The sequence below is a fragment of the Mytilus galloprovincialis genome, chromosome 1 (genome assembly GCF_965363235.1).
Source record: "Mytilus galloprovincialis chromosome 1, xbMytGall1.hap1.1, whole genome shotgun sequence".
NCBI lineage: Eukaryota > Metazoa > Mollusca > Bivalvia > Mytilida > Mytilidae > Mytilus > Mytilus galloprovincialis.
The window spans coordinates 42,066,888-42,074,209 of record NC_134838.1 but is presented as its reverse complement, the minus strand read 5'-3'; positions in this window follow the sequence as shown (position 1 = coordinate 42,074,209).

Sequence of the window (7,322 nt, the reverse complement as noted above, 5' to 3'; positions counted from 1 at the left end):
ATTTGTAAAAAAAAAACAGGTTGGGGGGTTTCACATGTCCCGCCGTGTTTCAAAAGCAATAAATGGTAATTGCTTAAAACTTTCTCAGAAACTATTTATGATTATTGCATAAAACTTCCACACAAGACGTCGGGCGTATCATGCGCTCATGGCGCAGCTGTTTATTTATCTTGGTTCCTAATTTTCGTGGATTGAGGGGAAAAGTTATATATATATAATATATATTTATTTTTTTTATTTTTTTGTGGCATGAAATGTACATGTTAACCAATTTTGGTAAATTATTATTTTGCTTAAATGTAATCCAGATATTTTGAAATATATAAGGTTGTAAAACAAAAATTCCTCTGTTGAAACTTAGTTTTATCTTAGAGTTTTCATCTGTCTTAAACTTTTTACAGCTATTTAGTAATATCAATTTAAATTTCTGAATACACAAAAAACCCAATCTTTTTGTTAGCTCACCCTTGAAATATCTCATTTGCATGCTGCTTTAGTCAGGTTAAAAGTTCATGATTACATTTGTACTTCATTCAAACATAAACAATCCACACCACATCAATGATACATGTATAGAATTATTGTAGGGTATGTTTGACCCTGCCTCATTTTCATGGTCGAGTTGTCTGGTTTATTTTCAGGATAAGACATGTTTCTCCTGTAGGTATAATGCACTTTTGGTAGTTTTGGTGTGGACATTGTAAGAGTGTAAGTGGTATACTGTAGATTCTTTTTTATTCCTTGATTGTGGAACAAAACTATATATAGGAATATTTGATTTTGTGGTTTTTATCAAGCCTGCAACTTCTGTCGCAGAAAGCTGAACATAGGGATAGCAATCTGTAAGCTGAATATTTCAGAAGACCTGGATGATTCATACTTTGTATATAGATGTCTTATGATATGAAGTCTTTGTCAGTCTTGGACCATTGTCCTTGACCTCATTTTCATGACTACTTGAAAAAAAAAGATTTTTTGTCATGTTATGATGTTAATTTCTGATTTATACCTGTCAGACAGTTTTCACTTTAACTCCATCTCATTTCATGGTGGTCAAGTCCATATCTTAGAGACTTTAACCCTTTCCTCCATAATGACGCCTTTGACGCCACCCCCTTTACTCCATAATTACGCTTTTTGACGCCTGTGTAGTGCCTCAGTTGAAACATTGTCCTACCAAAAATCTGTATCAGACTTAATAAAAATTTGTATCTAATTTAAAAGGGAGAATGAGAATATGCGACTGGAACTTCATTGATAAAATATTTGTTTTAGCAATGCATGAAGACTTTAAACCTGATAATTTTTTTTCATATTGAAAAAATCCTATGCCAATCAAGTATGTAAAAAAAACAATTCCATGGAGGAAAGGGTTAAGCAAAAGGTCTACTTTTTAGCTCACCTGGCCCGAAGGGCCAAGTGTGCTTTTCTTATCACTTGGCGTCCGTCATCGTTAACTTTTACAAAAGTCTTCTCCTCTGAAACTACTGGGCCAAACTTAACCAAACTTGGCCACAATCATCATTGAGGTATCTAGTTTGAAAAATGTGTCCGATGACCTGGCCAACCAACCAAGATGGCCGCCATGGATAAAAATAGAACATAGGGGTAAAATGTAGATTTTGGCTTATATCTCTGAAACCAAAGCATTCAAAGCAAATCTGACTAGGGTAAAATTGTTAATCAGGTCAAGATCTATCTGCCCTGAAATTTTCAGATGAATCGGACAACCAGTTGTTAGGTTGCTGCCCCTGAATTGTTAATTTTAAGGAAATTTTGCTGTTTTTGGTTATTTTCTTGAAAATTATAGATAAAGCAGCAATAATGTTTAGAAAAGTAAAATCTACAAATAAGTCAACATGACCAAAATAGTCAAGGAGTAATTGCCCTTTATGGTAAATTTTTTAACAGTATTTAGTAAATTTTTGTAATCTTTTACAAAAATCTTCTCTGAAACTACTGAGACAAATTTAACACAACTTGTCCACAATTATCATTAGGATATATAGTTTAAAAAATGTGTCCGATGACCCTGCCTGCGAACATAGATGGCTGACAGCTAAAAATAGGACATAGGGTTAAATGCTGTTTTTGGCTCATATCTCTGAAACCAAAGCATTTAGAGTAAATCTGACGGGATTCAATTATTGATCAGGTTATCTATCTGCCCTGAAATTTTCAGATGAATCGGACATCCCATTGTTGGGTTGCTGCCCCTGAATTGGTAATTTTAAGGAAATTTAGCTGTTCTTGGTTATTATCTTGAATATTATTATAGATAGAGATAAACTGTAAACAGCAATAATGTTCAGAAAAGTAAGATCTACAAATAAGTTAGCATGACCAAAATGATCAATTGACCCCTTAAGGAGTCATTCCCTTTATAGTCCAATAACAATTTTTATAAAATTGTAAATTTTTGTAAATTTTTACAACATATTTTCATGTGTAACTATTGGGCCAAGTTCATTATAGATAGAGATAATTGTAAGCAGCAAAAATGTTCAGTAAAGTAAGATCTACAAACACATTACCATCACCAAAACTCAATTTTGTTATGAATCCATCTGTTTCCTTAGTTTAATATGCACATGGACCAAGGTAAGCGACACAGGCTCTTTAGAGCCTCTAGTTAGGTGTATGTAATGAGTGTAAGGTTAACATGTCCAACTGGCAGGTTTCATCTGACCTTGACCTCATTTCATGGTTCAGAGGTCATAGTTAAGTTTTTGTGTTTTGTTCTGTTTAGCTAATATTAAATGCAAAAGGTCAACTATTTTGGGTATATGGAAATATTTTATAATATACATGTCAGCATGACAAGTTTTATTTGACCTGGAGGCTTGACCTCATTTTCAGGCCCATTGCTCAAATTATAAATGTGTGTGTTTTGGTCTGTTATTTTAGTACTGTTTGCATTAGAGCTTTCTTACAAATTGACGAAAGGTACGTATGCTTGATGAATCATACGTAAGACTCGTTTTAGGGATCCTTTATTCAAACTTGTCCGCCGTTCCATCTATAGCTTCACATCGTCAGTGTAGCAATAAGTGAACACAACTGGGGTCCAGTTTATCCTTTATTTTGACATGATCATATAATCGTCATGGAGCTTCGATGGCATTTCACCCTTAATGTTAGCCTACTTAGGACCATTACCCTACATGCAACGACACTTATTAAATAAGATCTACAAAAAAAGATGACCTTTATACCATGTCATATACATACAGGTGCTCATTTAATAACTTGTGAATCACCGCCTCTCCCTGAGTTATATTCATTGTCACCTTGTGGTGTGTCCATACTCGGGAGTTAATCTCTTTTATGAAACCGTTTTGTAGCGTTTGAATGCGTTTTGGTACTGAACATTTATGAAATATTAGCCACTGGACGTCTATGCATCTATCTCTCAAGCATGTTGTGTGTTTAAACGTCATTATAAAATCCACAACCATAATCCCCTCCCCCTTTTGAAGTTAGATGATTGCTACATAACTTGTTGTTTGGTTTTCCTCCCTTTTTGTCGAGCCTTCGACTTTAGTCGAAAAAGCGAGACTAAGAGATCCTACATTCCGTCGGCAGCGGCGGCGGTGGCGTCCACAAATATTCACTCTGTGGTTAAAGTTTTTGAAATTTTAATAACTTTCTTAAACTATACTGAATTTCTACCAAACTTGGACAGTTGAAGCTTGTTTATGATCATAAGAAAGTATCCAGAAGTAAATTTTGTAAAAATAAAATTCCATTTTTTCCATATTTTACTTATAAATGGACTTAAATTTTCTGCGAGGAAACATTACATTCACTCTGTGGTTAAATTTTTTTAAATTTTAATAACTTTCATAAACTATCCTTGATTTGTACCAAACTTGGACAGAAGCTTGTTTATGATCATAAGATAGTATCAAGAAGAAAATTTTGTAAAAATACATTTCCACTTTTCCGTATTTTACTTATAAATGGACAGTTTTTTTGCCAGAAACAAAACATTCACTCTGTGGTTTAAGTTTTTAAAATTTTTATAATGTTTTTAAACTATCCTGGATTTCTACCAAACTTAGACAAAAGCTTATTTCTGATCATAAGATATTATTCAGAAGTAAATTTTGTAAAAAAAAAAATTCACTTTTTCCGTATTTTACTTATAAATGGACTTAGTTTTTCTTCCAGTTAACATTACATACAGTCTGCAGTTAAAGTTTATAAAACATTTATTAGATTCATAAACTATCCTGGATTTTTTAACCAAACTTGGAAGCTTCTTTCAATCAAAAGACAGTATCGTGAGGGAAATTTTTATTGATGTTTTTCCTCATTTTTGTTGAGTCTTCTATTAACAGAAAAAGTAGGCGAGACACCGGGTTCCGTGGAACCCTTACAAATTTTATTTTGTCCTTTAATGCTTGTTTAATAATGTAAACTTTGCTACTTTCATATCAAACTGAATTTGCAATTAAAGTATTAGTTTCTCATTTGTTGCCTGCAATCACAAGATTAACATTACTTTCCGTCATTTATAATAACATCAATTAAAAAAACCACTTTATCACAAAATCTTTTTTCCTACATTTATTTCACATTGCTTTTTCAAAACATTGTAGCATCCTTGTTTTACAAATCTGGATGATCCATGTTGAAAATTTGCTGAAACGGTACTCATAAAAAATAAAAATAAATATGAACCTTGTCCTTACATGATTAACGCACTACAATAATGCCCAAACAAATACTAATCGTGAAACTCATGCTTGAACAATTCCCGCGAAAATGTATGAAGTCGTGGTTTATGTAGGTAGCGTAACGCACGTAAGTGTATTGACACTATTTTTCTTTATTTTCTGATATTAAAAGCGTGTGTTATTTGCAATATGCTTATTTTTTCAAAGATAAATTTCATTAAAAAAGAACTTGTTTTATCGGATAAAACAAAGACTCTTTTAACTGTTATTTAGGAAATGTAATACATGCTCCCTGCAGTTCGTTCGTACCTTTCGTCAATTTGTAAGAAAGCTCTATTAGGACAATATTTGGTGTATGTAAATATTTCAAGATGTACACATCAGCCAGGCAGGTTTAATTTAGACCTTGACCTCAATTTCATGGTTCATTGCTCAATGTTAAGTTTTTGTGTTTTGGTCTAATTTTTCTTAATCATTAAGCAACTATGTTTGGTGAATGGAATGATTGTAAAGTGTATTTGTCTGTCTGGCAGGTATCATCTGACCTTCACCTCATTTTCATTGATCATTAGTGTACAGTTTTCTTGGTTAACTTTGTTTCGTAGATATTTAGCAATAGGTCAACTAAATTTGATGCCTGGGATGATTTTAAGTTGATCTTGTGTGTCTGGCACTCTTGTTCTTTATTCTAATATAAATAGAAGATGTGGTATGATTGCTGATGAGACAAATCTCTACAAGAGACCAAATGACACAGAAACAAACAACTATTTGAATTTCTAGTTCACCTATACCAATGAAATCTATGATAGAAAGAGAAATCAAGGGAAAGTAATTTAATATACACCAAACTATGAATGTCTTTGCAAAACCCACGACACAATCAACTTTTTTTTATGATTGCTGAAAATAAATTCTCTTTTTCTACTTGGGTCCATGGAGACAGTAGCACATCTTTTAACCAATTGACTATGTCTGTCTATATATCAGAAAGTAGTAGGTTCAGTAAGACCCTTTTTGGCCCCACAATATAGCAGTTTAAAAAAATTGTGAAAATGTAATCTTTTAACTATTTACTGGAAAGTAGAATGCTTCTGCTACATAAATATGGTCTGTTTTTGACAATACAATGCACAAATATCAGGTACTAGGCTACTAGCATCATTAAGTCCAGCCAAATTACTGAAATCTTCACAATTTTAGCATTTTAGTTAAATTCAAGACGGTTTCCGTCTTAAATGAAAGTGGCGGCATTCGTGTTCATTCATAATATTGAAACGTAAGTGGTATTTGATGATGATAATAACATAAATAAAGGTTGAGGATGAAAAGTGACGTTTTTTTGCAGATTTGATAGATTTTTCACATTTAAGCTTGAATTGGAGCGTTTTTAATGACTAAATCAGTTAAAATCTTTCACATAAACTAATTGAATTAATTGAAATAGACCCTAAAGTATTTAAAAATGTCCAAAATCTTTCGTTAGATAAACCTGAAATTTGAGGCCAAAATCGGCCCTTACCAGACCTACTCCTTCCTCAAAGTTTTCTGGAATTCTATGAAGGGGAATGATTTAAAAAAAAATTTACAGCTTGATAATGTGGAGTTGTAACGAGTAACATGTTTAACCCTGCCACATTCTGTATGTATGTGCCTGTCCCAAGTTAGGAGCCTGTAATTCAGTGGTTGTCGTTTGTTGATGTGTAACATATTTTTTTTCATTCTTTTTTTGTACACAAATTAATAGGCCATTAGTTTTCCTTTTTGATTTGTTTTACATTTCTAACTTCGAGGCCTTCTATAGCTGACTATGCAGTATGGGCTTTGTTCATTGTTGAAGGCGGTACAGTGACCTATAGTTGTTAATTTCTGTGTCTTTGGTCTCTTGTGGAGAGTTTTCTTATTGGCAATTATACCAAATCTTTTTTATAAGCAATTCTTAATCAGCTTTGTAGCCATTTTGAAATTTTACAACATTTCTTGTACAAGGAAAATTAGAATAACAAAAGTTAAGTATTTGGATGGTTTTGGAATGATGAGTTAAGCTCCAGTATACATGTTACTTCAATCAATTGCATGCAACAATGCAGGTCCAGACCAGATATTGGTTTTGTTTACATTAAGATAATATAAATAAAGAGATCTCTTTTTTTTACATTTTTTAAATATGAGAGTGCCCTGTAACTGTGTATTTGTTTGTCTTTGATATATTGAAATAACAGTCCTCCTCAACCAAGGTATTGTAACGAAATGGGGGTCCCTTGGAATGGAACTTGTTTTCCCTAAAATTGTGTGATGATGTTGTTTAAACCTTACTGTTAAGTGACTATTCTTATTATATATTTCTTGTATAACCATGTTTGTTAACTTTTTATTATTCTTGTCTATGTTTTTACAATCAGAACAGCTGTGAATTGTTTTCTTTAAATGACGTACAACACAATGATGTCATAACCTATTTTTGTTATGACGTCGGCTTTGGATTTGGTAATTTTAGTGAATGGTAAACCAAATCGGTAGATTGGTTTACCTAAGTATAAATATGGTGGAGAAAACGGATAAGACTTCAGTACGACTTTACCCTGGGCAAGTAACACACGCTAATTCCAAGCAATTTAAATATATACATGTACCAAAACC